Below are 17,775 nucleotides of genomic sequence, written 5' to 3'. Positions count from 1 at the left end.
AGGATGCTACAGAGATTTGAGTTGGGCCATGGGTGGTGGGTTACATAGGCTGGGGGAGGCTGTGCCTCCCCAGACAGCCAGGTGTGGCCCCGCCCCCTGCTTACCACCACTCCCTGTGTGCGACTTCAGTCCTCCAACCCCCAGTGCTCTGGCTGGGGCTGTGCACCACCCACACTCTTGCACTCTGGGGTTGGGGGAGGCTGTAGCTGCCTGCCATCCACACTCCTGGCACTCCTTTGGGGCTGGGGCCGCCTGCCACCCACCCTCCCAGTACTTCTTTGGGACTGGGGGGCTAGCCTGGGGTGGGACTGGGCCAGTGGCCATGGTGGTGGGGGCTCTGAGCTCTCGGGGGCAGAAGGGGTAGGGCCTTGAGCAGAAAGGGCAGGGCTAGGGGCTAGCCTCCCCTGGCTGGCAGTTCACACGCTGCCCATGAGGAGGGGTTTATACAGAAAGTCCAGCAGGATAAGATAAATTGGAATGGACACAGGTGAAAAGCAAGGAGGCCCAATAGAACAAAGGTCCAATGGTCAAAGCAATTAATGTCCAAATCTACCAATGAAGGAACTGCTTCAATGTGGACATGAGCTAATCTTGCCTTTCCCTTTCTGATGACTGAGAGAAGTGCCAAGCAATGCTCTCAAACCCCACTAGCCTGGGAAACCCCAGTCCCATGGCATCTCCCAATTCATGTGGTTGTATGCTACAGTATCTACCAAGTTAGCTGGCCAGTCACTTTTTTAGATTTTTTTCAAAATATGTCAATAGTTGAGTGCTAGCAAGAAACTGATTCAGCAGGTTCTTCAGGCCATCCTTGTTCTTCATCCATACATTACTCACAAAGAACAAACAACAGAGTTCCAGCAAACAACCCACAAGGGGAGAAGCAATTGTCTTTTAATCCTAAGTGGGGTACAAGTACTGGTCCAAGAGGTGAATATAGCTGGACCACTTAGTAATAGCGACCATAATGTAATTAAAATTAACATCCTTGTGGTGGGGAAGATACCAAAGAAGCCACAGTAGCATTTAACTTCAAAATGGGGAACAACACAAAAATGAGGACGCTAGTTAAACAGAAATTAAAAGGAACAGTCACAAGAGTGAAATGCCTGCAAGCTGCATGGAAACTTTTTAATAACACCACAATGGAGGCTCAGATTAAATGTATATCCCAAATAAAGCAAATTGATAAATTAAACAGTAATAAGTTACCAGGACCAGATGGTATACACCCAAGAGTTCTAAAGGAACTCAAATATGAAATTGTAGAACTACAGACTGTGATATGTAATTTAACACTTAAATCCGTTTCTGTACCAGATGACTGGAGGACAGCTAATGTGATGCCAGTTTTTTAAAAAGGTGCCAGAGGCAATCTTGGAAATTACAGGCTGGTAAGCCTAATTTCAGTACCAGGCAAACTGACTGAAACTATAATAAAGAACAGAATTATCAGATACATAGATTAACGTGATTTGTTGGGGAAGAGTCAACACGGCTTTTGTAAACAGAAATTATCCCTCACCTATTAGAATTCTTTGAGGAGCTCAACAAACATGCGGAGAAGGGTGATCCAGTGTACAGAGTGTACTTGGACTTTCAGAAAGCTTTTGACAAGGTCATTCACCTAAGGCTGTTAAGCAAAGTAAGCAATCATAAGATAAGAGGGAAGGTACTCTCATGAATCAGTGATTGGCTAAAAGACAGGAAACGAAGGGTAGGAGTAAACGGTCAGTTTTCATTGTGGGGAGAGATAAATAGCAGGGTCCCCTGGGAATCAGTACTTGGACCATGCTGTTCAACATATTCATAAATAACCTGGGAAAAGGGGTAAAGACTGAGGTGAAAAAGTTTGCAGATGATACAAAATTACTCAAGATCGTAACTCTTTGTAGTCTGCTTCGGACTTAATTAAGGGATCTCACAAAACAGTGGACAATAAAATGGTAGGTGAAATTCAGTGCTGATAAATGCAAAGTTATGCATGTTGGAAAACATAATCCCAACTACCTATTTCAAAATGATCGGGTCTAAATTAGCTGTTACCACTGAAGAAAGAGATCTTGGAGTCATTGTGGATAGTTCTCTGAAAATAACAGCTCAATGTGCAGCGACAGTCAAAAAATCTAGCAGAATATTAGGAACCATTAGGAAAGGGAAAGATAAAAAGACAAAAAATAGCATAATACCACTATATAAAATCCGCAGTACACCCACACTTTGAATACTGTGTGCAGATGTGGTTGCCCCATCTCAAAAAAGATCTATTAGAATCGGAAAAGGTATAGAGATGGGCAACAAAACTGATTAGGGGGATGGAACAGCTTCCGTATGAGGAAAGTTAAAAAGACTGGGACTGTTCAGCTTGGAAATGTGATGACTAAGGGGGGATATGACTAAGGGGGGATATGACCAAGGTCTCTAAAATCATGACTGGAGTGGAGAAAGTGAATAAGAAAGTGTTATTTACTCTTTCACATAATTCAAGAACCAAAGGTCCCCAATGAAAATTAATAGGCAGCAAGTTTAAAAGAAACATAAGGAAGTACTTCTGCACACAATGTATTGTTAACCTGCGGGACTCATTGCCAGGGCATGTTGTGAAGGCCAAAAGTACAAATGGGTTACAAAAAGATCGAGATATGTTCCTGGAGGACAGATCAATCAGTGGCTATTAGCCAAGATGGTCAGGGATTTAACCCCAAGCTCTGAGTGTCCCCGAACCTCTGGTGGGAGTGGACGACAGGAGATGGATCACTCAATAATTTCCCTGTTCTGTGCCAACTGCCGGTGTTACAAACAGCAAAGGCACAGTCTGAGCCTTTGTCTCAGCCCTACGATACCTGGGTGTGGTGTCCTCCTTTGCACCAAAGCCTCCTTCCCCTCTCTCTCCCAAGCAGCCACTCTGCAAAGGGAGGGGACACTGCTGGTCTGGAGTTTCAATGGCCAGGTGGTGCCTTGGTATTTTGTCCAGTGAGTTTATATGTTAAAATCTATTGTTGGGATTTCTACTGTACCTGGTACCCAAGTGCCATGACTTTCAGAAGTAGGATTTGTGTCCTTCCACATCTGTGCATGTGCTACCAGCCCTGTGGCCAGAGGCACCTGTATGCTCAGGGGGTATCTTACCTCTGACTGGTTGCTTGCACCTAATACACAAATGGAGCTGGCCAATGCCACCACCTGCAGGCCTCTCTTACTGACAGTCCAAATCACTCCTATGCTATGGTAGGCAGCTGCAGACTTAGCTGCCAGGGCTGGTTCAGCAAGCAGAATATGGGTCTCTCTCACTGCATTGTGTATCTCCCATTTTCTCCTGGACTACTAAACTGTGCCCTATGTTGTTACAATACACTGTATTCCATCTCAGTGGTGTCTGAGCAATATTACAGGTCAAGCATCAACAGTGTTTGCTAATCTGTGGAAGACACTAAATGAAGTGTCCCTGCCCCAAAAGGCCTGCAGGTAGAACTAGTCCAAAATATTTTTGATGGCACAATTTTTTTCATTGGAAAATGCAGTTTTGTCAAAATCTAAATGTTTTGTAGGAACATGGCAATTCTCAGGAAATTTCAATGGGGACGAAGTCTAAACGAATCATTTACTTTCTCATTTCAATAGTGTCGTAACATTTTGTTTTGATTAACATTTCAGTTCATTTCAGTTTGACTATTAGAATTACAATTATATTGTACTCCAATATGTAGTATTTCATATTGTTTTGACATTATCAAAATGATATTGCAGAAATAAAACAATTTGCTAGTTTCAAATTAAATTTATGGGTGTGGGAGGAATGCTTGTTCTGATGGAATTTTTGACTCTTGCTGCTGATTCAGAATGAAAAGTTATCTTGGAATTTCCCATAGAATGGAAATTCTGTTTTTTGACCAGCTCTACTTACAGGTCAAATATGAGTTTCCAATCCACAGAAAGTATTGATGAAAAATGACCATGATTTATCAGTGAGAACCTAATCTAATATACAGTGTTTCTAATGCACCCATCACTACTCTCTCTAGGCACCATGTATGAAGAATCTTGTGGTTTTAACTATTGGAAAATATTGGTCAACCTCTATCCTGTGCCACTGTGTTCCCTCTCTCATATGACCTCCAGACCTCATGGGTGGGAGACAAGCAAAAGACAACTCAGGAACTTGGTAATGGGTAGTGGAGAAATCTGTGTTCAAATGTTGTTTCTAAATTCAAATAATGAGGCTATTGATGTCTTAGCACTATTCACCTTTGCAAAGGTGGGATTTGCAAATGAAAAGACAATGGAAAAGCTGGTAAAAGTACAGACTTCACAACAAGCTTCTTGAATGAGAGCAAGGGTAGTCTTGTGGCACTGAAATAGCATGCAGGAGACCTGGGTTCAGTCCCCTGCTTTTACCAGAGAATTGACCCTGGGCAAGTCATTAGTGTGTCTATTCCTTCATTCCCATCTGTAGCAGAGGGTTAACTGTCTTGTCTATTAAGATCAGTCTGCATGAGAAAGCTGCACCAGTTTTTAAACCACTTTAATTACACCTGTCTGAAAGGCTGTGTGGATCCTCTTATTTCAGTTTATTTTGGTTTAGCATAAGGCAGTTAGTTATCAGTTGGGTTAAGTAACCAAGACAAGCCACACTTAAACCAAAATGAGTGTCCACTTGGGAACTTAAAAACTGTTTCAAGTTAATCAGCATTAACTTTCTCATGCAGACAGGACCTTAGATTGTAAGCTTTTCAGGACAGTAGCTTACTATGTGTTAGGGACTGCACTGTACAAACACAAGGAGACCTCAGATCTCAGTTGGAGCTTCTAGGTGCTACTGTCATGCTAATAACTAACAAAATCCAGGGCATAGATGGTGCATGTCAAACCTGAGCCCTCAACGCCGTTTTTATCCTTTTTCCGAATTCACCTCAAGCATTTTTTTCTCCAGCCTGCCAGGCAGAACTGATCTCACTTCAGAGCTTGGATCATGCTGTTTGAGAATGGCCAGCAGGTGGCTCTCTATAGCAACATTAGCCTCACCCATGCCGCCTTCTCTAGGTGCTAACCACATCAATTCTGCTGAGGCTGAGGCTCTCAACTCACTGTGGGGTGAAGGACTGAAGACCCCTTCTTGCCATCATGCTGAACGATTTAGCTAGCTTTGCATCACTGCTTAGCCAGGGTGGGTTGGTAGTCTAATCTGGTTCCCTATAATCCATCTCACAAAACTGAGTTGGCTGTTAACCATCCTTCCTCACTAGATCTTGGTTGGGCTGGTTGTCAGGAAACCACAGCCTGAGACTAGTGTTTCTGGCTGCTTGGCCAGAGGAAGAACATTTTTAGTTTTTATTAACAACAAAGCTAACCAGTGGTGCTGGGACATCGTAAACGTCCTGAGGAAGGAACATGGAGGTGGAAATAGAACAAGATGCACCATCTTTCAATCATACCCTTGTGTGGGTTGGTGATAGCTGATTTTTAATAACTTTTCTTTTTATTCTGAGTCTGGGAGGAGACCCATAAGCCTACATTACACATGTCTCCGTGTGTTTTATCTCTGGAGCTACTTAACAGAGCAACAGCAGCTCCTACTGGTCCTTAACTGGTAGGTGTACACAAATAGACGAGTTTACTCTGGATGCACTGGCAAAAGCATAAATGAGTAAGACTATAAACTTCAGACTCGGTATGTTTGTATAATGTTAGAACTGTGCCAGAGGTTTATTTGGAGGAAGGATGTTTTTGTGATTAAGGTGCTGATTAAGCAGAGCTGGGTTCAGTTCCCAGCTCTGACATCCAGAATGACCTTGGATAAAACAGTTAATCTCTCTGTGTCCCTGTTCCCTATTTCAGTGTCCTTCATCTATAGAAATGTTCTGTTACTATTGTCTCCATTTTAATCACAACCTGCCCCAGCTGGAATGGAAAGGTACAATGGGGCACTCAAGTTTTGTGCACAAAGTTACCAGGCCATGGGATTAATGTCTAACCCAAATAAGACTTTTCCATAGCAGCAGTTGCATAATTCAGCATTTCTGACCTAAATAATAAAAATGAGAACACCAGGTCTGTGTGGGATAAAAATCAATTTGGATCTTGGGATATTGTGTGCCTTCCTTTTAAAATGAATTTACTACTGGTGAAACAGGCCAAATTGTCAGGTCTGGAAAATAAAACTTTTTAACATTAGAACAGGTTTATCTCATACTTCCCTCTATCTGTAAAGGTTCTGGCTGAACTGGATAAGGGCCCACCAATGGAATAGCAGGGGGTGCTACATAAGAGGACTGAGGTGCATTGGCAGAGCTGCAGTAGGACACGTTTAGAACAGGATGGGCTGATGAGTTCAGGGAGAGCGAATGGGCAGAGCTGCGTGGGAAAGCTTGTGCGGTGCCTGCCTTCGCTATTTATGATTCTGCATACAACTAGCTCTCCATGTGCAAGTATGCTCATCCTCTCCTCCCTTTTATTTTCTTATAGTTGTTGTTCATTATATAGCAGGGACCTCAACACCCATTTCCAAGGACAATGGTTGATCTCTGCTGTTTCATGTGCCATGTAATATTAGCTGTACAATATGAGAGAACTCTATGTTTCAAAAACAAAATTAGCCCTTTATTAGGGAGACTATTTACAGAGTTGCCATAACTGCAGCTAACTTTCCAGCCATGTGCACACAGACTGGCTTCTCAATGCCTCCTTCAAATTCTTCCCTTCTGCAACCTGTGCTCCTTCCTCCAAATTCCATGCAGGTTGCAACACCTGCTGTAGAGAGAGGAGAGCTTAGAACTCATCATTTAGAACTTAATGAGCTATGGAATCCTAAGTCTCTGAAGCATCTTTTGTATTTGGGAAGTGGGGCAAGGCAAATCAATTATCTCACCTTCCCAAAACAAAATTTTGAAATATTTTGAAAAATCTGTAGAACTTCCTGAAAAGTTCTAAGGCTTTGATGAAACCTCAAACTTTTCTATGTTCTCCCTTTCCTTCATCAATGCCATCTGATTACTGTACATCTAGGGACCCACCTAAAGCCCACTGCAATCAGTGGCAGAGCTTTCCTTTGACTTCAGCTGGCTTTGCATCAGGTCCTATTCCCTTATCAGGTCAGATGTACTGCTCTAGGACTAGCTCCACCTCTCTGCCTGCATCTCCAGCAGGGATGGATTGCTGACCGGGCTCGCCTCTCATTGGAGAGGCTTTTCTTTGTAAGTACAAAGCTGTCACTTTGATAATTTATGCAGGTGCCGAACAACTCCAGGGGGCCTCTTCTGCTGTCTAATCAGTGCTGCATCTCCACTGCTCTGCTCACAATATCAAGCAGCTGCAAAAATAAAATGAAAGGAAAACCAAAACTTTCCAGCTCCTTTTGTTGATTCTCCAGGGCAGTATGTTTGTGTTACCTTGAAGGTCCATAGAACAAGGACAACCTGGCTTTGTGAGATGCTGTGCTTAGATGTCATTCAAGTGAGGATCTTCTAAAACCAACACTTTGACAGCTGCTCAGGAGGTGGATTGGGGTGTGTGTTGTATGTTTTTGTCTGGCTCTTTACCTTGGGCTTCTGTTTACTTCTCTTCCAAGATCCCCTTCCACCTTCCTGTTGATCCTGCCCAACCCCTCCCAACCTCAAAGCGTAACTAATCTGCCTGAAAACAGACACACTGAATGAGGATGCCAATATGTTTAGTACTGGAGAATTGCAAAGCTCCCATTTGGGGCATGCTTGAGCGCTTCACTTCTGTTTAATCACAGACAGAAGATTTTAAGCAGAAAGACAGCAGCAGACTGTAGTAGCCTCACCATCACAGGCCCTGTCTACATAGGAAAGGTGCGTCAGTTTAATATGGGAATGGGGGGTTAAACCAATATAGTTAATCTGATGCAAAGCCTTGTGTGGATACTCTGATTTTGGTTTAACGTAAACTTGTTCTCAGTCAACTTATGCTGAGCTGAAATAAGCATCCCTTAAACCAAAATAGTGTCCACACAGGGACTTATACTGGTTTAACGACGATGGTTTAAAATCACACTTTTAGGTTCAACCACTATAACAGACAAGGCTTTGAAGCCAGCAACTTTCTCATTAGTGTTTCCCAAGCTGCTGTTCGGCACAGCTCCATCCTCAACCTGCTTAATTTTATACAGGAGAAAGCTGGACTATCCATAACGTTAGCTAATTTAGCTGTGTTCTTCTGGGTTATCAGATACCTCTAATAACAGAATCCTTCTCGTTCCTCCAGCCCCTTCCACTGGAGAAGTTCAAAATACTTTACAATCATTATCCAGTCCTTACAACATCTCTAAGAGGTGAAGTAGTTACATTTTCACCATCAGATAGGCTGGGGGAAAGAAATGGCAATGTAAGTGACTTTCCCAAGGTTACATGGTAACTCACTGTCACAGCCTGGATCAGACTCTAAGATTATGCCTTTGCTGCAGAGATAACCTGAGTTCTTACTCCTGTGTTGCCCCAAACCCCTCCCATCCACACACAAAATCCTCTCACTGGATTTAATGGTGCTTTCAACCGTAGCTAGCTGGCCTGGCTGGGGCTAGGAAATAGAGCCCGAGTGCCACTATTACTTGGGCTGGTAACCCGCCTACTTTGCAATGATAACACAGGCTGAACTTCTGAGTACTGATTGTCATCCAGTGCCCTTCCCACAATGCTCTCTGTGTGCCCAGGAGGACAGACAAGTTCTTCCACAATTCAGAGCAGCTCATGTTACTGCAGTGCTAAGAACCACAGGGATGTGCCCCGAAACACCCTAGCAACGCATACAGGTGACTGCAGCACTAGTGAGGACACAGTGACTGAGGTAAGGCTTTGCAGTGTGGCTGCTCACCCCGCAGGTGCTAGTCACCTGGGTTCTGATCACCAGAGTTAACTGCAGTGAAGGCGTACCCTAAATCTGCTGGCTTCCAGACTGTTGCTTTTACCCTCGCTCTTGATCTGCTAGGGCAATAGTAGACTAATGGCACTGCGACCAACCCATGTGCAATACTCAAAATTATTCCTTTCAGTGCTGAAGTAAAGTATTTGCAATATCTAACCAATAGCTTGATGGCCAATAGCTTTGCTTTAAATTGCCGTTTGGGATGCTTTGGTTGCACACATGGTCTCTGTTTCCTGAAACAGTCCAGGCTACAGGTGCTGCAAAAACAGTACAACCCGGAGGAAGGAATTTTTTGCATTACTGGTACCCTCTTGCTGACTGGACAGAGGTGCATCAATTGGCTCCAAAGAAGTTCTCCTGTATTCTTTGACTTGAAAGATAATAGCTCTGATGCCCTATAGGGGGCTGTGAAGTGTTAGTGAGGGGGATTGGGAAGGAAAGTCTCAGGGCTCTGAGGTGACTATGGCAAACTCCACAAGGGAAAGGAGCATGTTGATAAAAGCTGGCAATTTGTAATCTCTGATCCACTCAGCACAAACCTGCAGTAACCACTGCTCTATTTTTCCCCTTCTTCTTTGCTTATGGCAACACAGTGGCGGCGTGCCGTGACATTTTCAGTCAGGCATGCAGTTCAATGCTTGCATGCAAAATGGCATCTGCTGTGCGGCGTGACCTGGCATATATGAGGCGTGCAAGATCACATTATGCAGAGGATGCCATTTTGTAGAACAAAATATGCTCCTTGCACATTGGAGCTAGATTAAATCAACCTTCAGGCACAGCCAGTCCAGGGGCATGCAATGTGTGTGTTGCACACTCAGCTGGATACCACTGTAACACACACAAAGCCAGAAGGAGACAGGAAAACAACTGAGCTGGTATAAATCCAGAGTAACTTCATTGAAGTCAATGGAATTGCTTAGGCTTTACATCAGTGTGAGAGCAGAATTTGATCCATTCTCTTTTGTTGGATGACTCCTGCCATTCATACCCAGTGCAGCATCCAGACAAAATGCAGGAGAGGAAGGATGGTCATGTGGTTAAGGCACTGGACTGGGTTGTGGTTCAATTCTCAGCTCAGCCATAGAGTTACTGTGTAGCCTGGGGCAAGTCACTGAAGCTACCTGGGCATCTGTGGGGATAATTAGGCTTCCATTCCCCCATCTTTTGTCTTCTTAATCTTTAAGCTCTTTGAGGCAGGGATCTCTCTTCCAATTTGTATGTACAGCACCTAGCACAACAGGGTCCTGATCACACTTGGAGTCTTTAGGTGCTATTATAATAGGAATAATTATTAATCAAGCATGGACTGGGTATGTCCCAACAACCCCATTGATTCCAAAAGGCTGTTAATGGATGATGACAGCCCAGCGGAGGCTTTAAGAAATCATAATAGCAAAAAAGATTGCTATTTATTTTAACTTGCTTTGCCTTTTCTGAACTTTGGGCTTCTACAGCATTCATGCTGGTATGCCACTGGCTCTATTTCCCCTCTGCTCCCGGATAGTGGGCATATATTTTGTAGACCTCCAAAGAGTAATGAATTTCAGAAGCCAGAGAGCAGCCTGCTAGCGACAGGATCCAAAGAGATAATCGGTTCCCAGATATCATCTCTTTCCATTCCATTTGCATTTGTGCCATTAATATAAACAGAAACTTAACGGCAAAGTGACTGTACACAAGGGGCCACACTCAGTCTTGGTGTCCGTTACATTTGTCCCCAGTCACACGTGAGATGAATGCACCCCAAACTCTCCATCCCACACCTCCTAATCTGGTTAATTTGGCTTCCATCACAAAGGAGGCTCCCTGTCTCTTCTCTTGCATTGGATTTTGCTGCTACTAGCAGAAGGCATTGAGGAGGAGAGAGAATAATAAGGGGCAGCCACAGATGCAGAAGCGTAGAGAACTGACTATTCTGTCAACTAAGTGACACTTGCAATGCAGCCTAACCAGTAATCATATTTACCTTGCGCCTTTCATCTTGCAGCACTTTGCAAACTAGATATACAAAGAACCACTAATAGGCAGCCACCTCTTGGGCAGGGGATAGTCATGGAAATTTTAGCCACGGATATAGAGCAAATCCCTGTTAAGGTTTTGAAGCCCGCTTGATGAGCAGCTTCTCTTGCTGATTGCAGAGGCCTTCCCAATGACCAGAAAATGGCCCCTGCAGAGATTCTGAGCTCAGCCGACAGGGTAGGAACCACTGAGCTCCATGCCTATCCTTAAGGAGTTTAGAAATATCCTAAGGACTTGAGGCCATGGCAGAGCAGCTGAGCTCTGTGTCTGTCCCTGCACTACTTCTAAACTCTGGAGAGACATGCACATTGCTGAGAAGTTCTGCAGGGGATAACCAGGAACTCAGTGCCATGGACTCCAGAGAGAATCTCAGCATTCTGATTTGGCAGTGTTTCACACTCCCTTTGCACAGGTGTAAATGATGATATAAGGCAGCGGAAGGCCAGGTTCAGAGCGCTCATCTTGAACAACAGACTGTGATTTTAGTATTAGGGGCAGGGAGCAGGGCAACTTCTCCAGGCCATCTGAGCTACACTCATTCACTGTGGGGATGCAATAGGCAGCAGTCCTGCCAACCCCACAAAGTCCTACGTCAGGAGTCAGGCCCCTGAATCAGGCTTAACAATCACGAGATTTTTAAAAAGCGTGAAGTTCAGGTTTCTTTTATTTGCCTTCTGCTTTTTGAGCATGTACTTTCCCAAGCTCTTCCCCCATATTTTTGTTTTAAGTGAAAGCTGAGAATCTCCCATGACTCCAGGAGCTGGGCCTTTAAGGAAAAACACACCAAACCTTATGAGACTTGTGATTAAAACCGTGGAAAATGGCAGCATGAGCTTGGGAACGACCTCTGAGATCCTCTGTATTCTGGGGCCTGCTAGAAGCCTGCCTAGCCCCCAGCATAAGTCAGGCAACTTTTGGAAGCAGTCTTTTGGAACGTGCAGTTTTGAGACTTTACCAGTGTATAGACTTTGTGGTAACATGAGTGTTTAGCATGGCTCTTTGCATTTGTGCCAAAACAACAGGTCAGGGCACAGTCGTTCAAAGGAGGCTCATAGAGACGAAGCAAGACAACAAATGCTCTGCATAATGTTAAAACAACCATGGGCATTTTGTAGAGCTGGTTTGTTAAAGATACTGATCAAACTGAATCTACTGCTAGTAACTGATTACTGGGTCAGAAAAGCAATCCAGTTACATATCGCTAAATAGTGCTGCCTCACACACATAACAGGTTAGCGGTTACTCCTAGGTCAGGTTTATACAACAAATTTCTGTCAGCCTAGCTCCAGGAGTGTGAAGGGGTGTGATTTGCAAGTGACATAGCTATGCCGGCAGAAGTCCCTAGTGTAGACACAGTTATATGAGCAAAACTGCACTTTTGCCGGTATAGTTTATTTGCTCAGGAGGGACAGAATAAGCACTACTGGCAAAAGCTGCATCCACACTAGGAGAACTTTGGTAGACTGGTATAGCTACACCAGGAAAGCCTTCCAAGTGTCACTGTAACACACAGGTGCAGGACACAGTATGCGTGGCTAGACTGCACACTGTGACATCAGTGCTCACCTGCGAGACAGATAAAATCTGGGATTGTTCAAACACGTAATGAAAAGTAAATCCATAGTTGGCACCATTTTCAGGCGGGTCCACTTACATTTTATCAAGGTACCTTTTAAAGGGGAAAGACAGAAAGAAAAATATTCCCCACAATGCATTGCACCTTGTTGGAAGCAGCTCTGCAGCACTTTTTAAAAGCATCAACTCACATCTTTGCTTAGGGCACTGATACATCTTGAACTGGCCCTAACAATTCTGTGAGAGAAATTGTATATCTCTGTTGTGGTCATGCTGGGGATCTGTGCCTGGTGAAACTATCACTTTTAGTTGATGATGAAGAGCCTGTTCCAAAACCCACTGGAAATCAACGGGAAGGCTTCCGTTGACTGCTGTGAGTTTTGGATGACGCCCAAAGGTATGAAAACTTTGTAACAATAATTATAGACAACATGTCAGTAGCTGTTAGTTGGAGTTTCATAACTAAATTCCTGCTCCTCATGCTTTGTGTTTAACACTAGAGCAATTCCAAGGGCTCATATTCCTTTTTTATTAGCTGCAGATATAACCCACTCTGTGAGAGCAAATAAAAACAAGGCCAGCCTCCTGATTGTGCAAGGACTTTGTGCAATCAATAACACTGCACCTCTGCCTCTTAACTTGTCACAGCATGTAAGGATGGAAGGCAGTATTTACAGTAGCACCCCATGCTGTGGCCTGGGGACAAGAAGCCAAGTGGTGGAAAATAACTTACTAGAGAATAAGCAACCCAGTGGAAAAAAAACATCCTTGGTCATGTAAGCTTAGATACAGAGACAGCCTCCTGTCTTATAAGTAGAGCTGAATGAAAAACTGCCAGTTACTTTTTTGCAAGAAAATTCAAAATATTATTTTTTCTAGATTTCCCACAAACATTTTTCAGGGATTATATGTGGCGGGGAAATGAAACAGAAATATTTTTAATTTTGAAACCAGTTTTCAGTATAAATTTTTTTTTGGGGGGGTGGTAAAAAATTTCAAAAACTGAATGTTTTTACCAAAAAAACAAAAATTTGAATTGAAAAAACTGTTAACAGCAAAATAACAGAAGGAAATTTTTGACCAAAATGAATGTTTTCCCAATACTTTTCATTCCAGTAAAAAAGCCAGTGTTTGTTTTTTAAAAGTTACAATGAGAAAAAAGTCTTGCTTGTACTATTATAAAACCTTGGAAAGAAATCCTGCCCACTCCCATTTGAACTGTGCAGAAGAGAAACCTGGAGATCAAGGCTGGGGTTGCAAGAGTCAGAACAACTTCACAAGTCCACCATTACCTGAATATCTGTGATGTAGTCACAGTGGTCACTTGGGGACTACTGCCAGCTGATGGGCTGCTCTAGCCTGTGTCAGGGCAGTGATCAGGGCAACTCTGGGCAAAGAATTAGGGACTCCCCAACCTGTTGTGCTGAGCAGATCTCAGCCGCAGCAGCGAGTCTGACCTAATATCATCCGACTGTGGCTTCAAGATGAAACAATAGGATGGATGGACTGGCTTGAAAAAAAAATCAGAGCTAGAGTAATACTTTCTGGGGTTCACATCAGCTTGGATAGCTGTCCCACCACAATCACCAGCCTTTAGAGGTCTCAGCAGATCTCAGGAGCTCTAGGGCATCTCCAGAGAGACAAGCAGCAATGGGCTGTGGAACATGGCTGAATGCACACAGGTTGAAGAAAGCAGCCAACCAGAGACCAGGAGAGAGGGGGTTAGAACGCAGAGCCCTCTCTCCTGCTAGGGAATATTAACAGCAGGCCAGCTTCTGCCCCTGGCTACACCTGCAACTCAGTGAGATTTGGGTGTGTGTAACCAAGGGCAGAATTTGGATCATAGGGAAGTGAACAGCATTGTATTTGGCTAGAGACATTAGGCTCTCTAGGGAGGGCATACAGAGCCAGAAAACTACCCATGTCCATCCTAAAAAGGGAGCACATTGGTGAGGGACATGAGGGAGCAGCAGGGACCTGTTTGCAATTGAGGAAGCTGGAGAAAGGTACTGGAGGGAGGGAGGGAGAGGGAGAAGGCTGGGAAGCACAGAAAGCTCTTTTATGTCCTAGACTGTGTGGTGCTCTCCCTATTAATGTAAGGAGAACTTGGATCAAATAAATACACACTTTGCTTCTACCTAGCAGCACAGAAACCAGAATCTGCTTCTGCCTGCAGCAGGCAGCTCTCTGCTCTGTTCAGCATTCAGGCCTGGTCTACACTGGGGGCGGGGAAGAGGGGCGAGATAAGTTGGTCTAAGTTACGCAATTTCAGTACGAAAATAGCGTAGCTGAAGTCGACATACTTAGAACTACTTACCTCAGTGTCTTCACTGCAGTAGGTTGACTGCTGCCACTCCCCCGGTGGAGTACCGGAGTCGTTGGGAGATGGGGACCCCCGCTGGATTGCTTGCTCCAGAGGTAAGCGTGGACATACCTTTCAGGGCCCTGCATTGCTGTCTGAATTCTCCAATCATTTCCCACAACCTTACTGCACAACAGCAGCTACTCTGCTGCTTCACACAGTGAGCTCTCTGGGACAGAGGCTATTTTCTTGTCCCCTGTCTGTCCCTAGCATAGTTCCTGACCTTTGGTTAGGGCCTTTAGAGATGCTACTGTCATACCAATAATGGGGCAGCAGGGTGATAACCATGGATTTGGGTGCATTCAGATACGTATCCAAGCCTATGGGAGCTGAACTGAGTACACACATGGAGGTTCACCCACCACGGGCAAACAGCTAGATTACTGCCCAAAGGATGCTGCCCTCTTCTTTCAAAAAGCTCCATTTTCAGATGGCATAGGGAAAAAGGAAAGGGCGAGTGAGGCTTTAAGAGGAAAGGTTGTCAGTAAGAGGAGAGCTGCACTGCAGCAGGGAAAAGCAAGGGGTAACGTGAAGCTGGGATCTGTGGTAGGAAAGGAAACGTGAAGAGAGACACTGCAGTGGCCCAGCCGGAGACGTCTATATGAACAACGTAGTCATTCAAAGCCAGTGGGGAAAGACGGAATTAGTGTGCCTCAGGCATTCCAGTGGCACAGCTCCATGAAACCAGATCAACTCCAGCACCAACTTCCACGGGGGCATAAACACATAGCAACCAGGCCCTGGGAAAGTTTAAGTGGCACAGCTTCAAAAGGCTGTCCTCTTGCTTACTATTTACACACAGTCAACCTGTGGCCTCCGCCTAGCATCCCCAAAAGAGATTTGAGCCCCATTGTGACAGGCAAAGCACAAACATAGTGAGAGACAATCCCTGCCCTGAAGCTGTTTGCAGTCTAAATAGACAAGACAGATAAAGGGTGGGAGGAAAGCACAGAGAGCTGAAGTGACTTGGCCAAGCAGTGCAGGGCTCTGAATGCTGTTCAGAGTGGAGAGCTGCCTGCTGCAGATTAGAGCAGACTCTTTGCTGCCAAGTGGATGCAAACAGGTTGGTAAAATGCATCCCAGGTCTCCTGGTTCCCAGACCAGTGCACTAGCCATCGGACCCCTGATCAGAGCTGGAGGTAGGAATTACATGGCCAGCAGGTGGGAGAATGTTGCATCAATCCTGATGAGTACAGCGTTCTTGCTCCTGAATATTGGTCTTACTGGGCTAGGCAGAAATTATCATAGTGAGACTAAAATATTCAGACCCATAAAGGTGAACGTGAACAGCATCTTATTGGTTAGAGACTTTAGGCACTGGGGTGGGGGTGGGGGACATATATGGAGCCAGAAAACTACCCATGTCAATCATAATGAGAGGGTAGGGAACCACTGGAGACAATGTTGTTACTTTAATTGTGCCCTGTGCCCAAGGGTCTCAAAGCACTTCCCAGATATTAAGAGCCAGATTTAGCCACAGCTCTGCATTGGGGGCAGTGTGGAGTGACTCTGCCCCAGGGGGAGAGTCAGAATCCCAAGTGAGAAGTGTAAGCCCCATGGCTCTGCCCTCTCCCAGCCTCCCGTGGGTTGACTTGCACCCCAGGAGGCACATTCAGGCCACGCTCTGGGACAAATGTTTACAACACCCTGGAATGTAACTTAGTCATGGTGTTACATATGAGAAAATCCTGGCTTGCAATTTGCTGAAAAAAGTCATGCTAAGTCAGTCAATTCCTATTAAATAATAATACTGACCAATCATGTTACATATACAAAATGAGTGTCTGCTGATAAGCTGCAATGGAATTAGAGGACAGCAATTCTTCCTCACTAAGGAAGTGACTTATTTTTTTCTGGACCTCTGACATCATTCCTTTAAAATGATTGTTTCAACAGAGAACCTCTGCTGGCTGTTTGTTCAGTCACTATAGCCTGAATTGCAGCCCAGTTCTTTTAATGATGATGACAAAAGTATGCAGCAGTGTGTATACTGACTTTTTATTCATGGAAATACCACCCCTTCCCCCAAGTCAAGTTAATGAATTGTGACAGTCACCTCTATGGATGCGGAAACAGGCATACAGAAATATTAAGTGACTAGCCCAAGTCCAGTGACAGAAAGGGAAACTGAATCCTGGAATCTTGACCGAGGTGCTGGAACTGGGGGTGCTGCCACACCCCTGGCTTTAAGTGGTTTCCATTATATAACAGGTTTACAGTCTGGTTCAATGGTTCTCAGCACCCCCACTATACACATTGTATCCTGAGTCTTGATTCTCTTTTCAGTGTTCTACCCACTAGACACTGCTGAACAGAAAGTGCATGAATCCTCTCGTAAGTGTACGGTCATAAAGTGACATGTTTTTCTCTCTTCCTTGTACCTATTGGAAGCAAACTTAAGCATGTACTTCACTGACACCTCCCCACCCATCACCATTCAGGGCAAATAAGCAGGAAAGAAGGGGCCCGAGGAGATAAATGAGCTGGAGTGAGAAATTAGGTTAAGTCTCCAAGGCTCTTAATAGCCAGTGTACTTTTGAGTGCTGCATTCATTTTGTGGGATGGGAAGAGATTTCTTGCTAATGTGAATAGCAGTAACTTATCAAAGTCTGCTCTTTGGTGGTGTCTGGGACCCAAAACTGGGAGCCAAATTAAGGCCCTGATTCAGAAAAGCATTCCAATTCAAGACAGGGCTTAAGCATGTGGTTTACTTTTAAGCATGAGCTTAAGTTCAGGTAGTGCATGTGTCGGTTACGGTGTCGGTAACGTCCTGAACTGGGATGGCCTTACGCTTGTGCTAAGGTGTTTTCCTGAATCATGGCCTAAATCCACTAAATAAAAATGTTGGTTGAGCTCTGTTTATTGAATCAGTGCTCTTTGTCTTACATTGCAGACGTTAACTACACATATTAAACCAGTGTGAAAGGTGTGGAATT

General features: G+C 44.4%; 1 protein-coding gene and 1 long non-coding RNA gene across 4 annotated transcripts in view; one reads left to right on the top strand and one right to left on the bottom strand.

Annotated features, from left to right (window-relative positions):
• Window positions 1-17,775, bottom strand: part of EPS8L2 (EPS8 signaling adaptor L2) — a 122,651-nt gene that overhangs the window by 59,847 nt on the left and 45,029 nt on the right. The window lies entirely within an intron of this gene.
• LOC116838796 (uncharacterized) overlaps window positions 8,676-17,775 on the top strand; it is a 77,174-nt gene continuing 68,074 nt past the window's right edge. Inside the window, exon 1 of one of the 2 annotated variants that reach the window (XR_004376990.2) lies at window positions 8,676-8,802. This is a non-coding gene — a long non-coding RNA (uncharacterized LOC116838796). Of the gene's footprint in view, window positions 8,803-14,773; window positions 14,896-17,775 lie in introns of those variants that run through there. The other variant, XR_004376989.2, reaches the window with a different exon arrangement.

Source organism: Chelonoidis abingdonii, chromosome 4 (genome assembly GCF_003597395.2).
Source record: "Chelonoidis abingdonii isolate Lonesome George chromosome 4, CheloAbing_2.0, whole genome shotgun sequence".
NCBI classification, from domain to species: Eukaryota; Metazoa; Chordata; order Testudines; family Testudinidae; genus Chelonoidis; species Chelonoidis abingdonii.
This window is presented reverse-complemented; position numbering and strand designations above follow the sequence as displayed.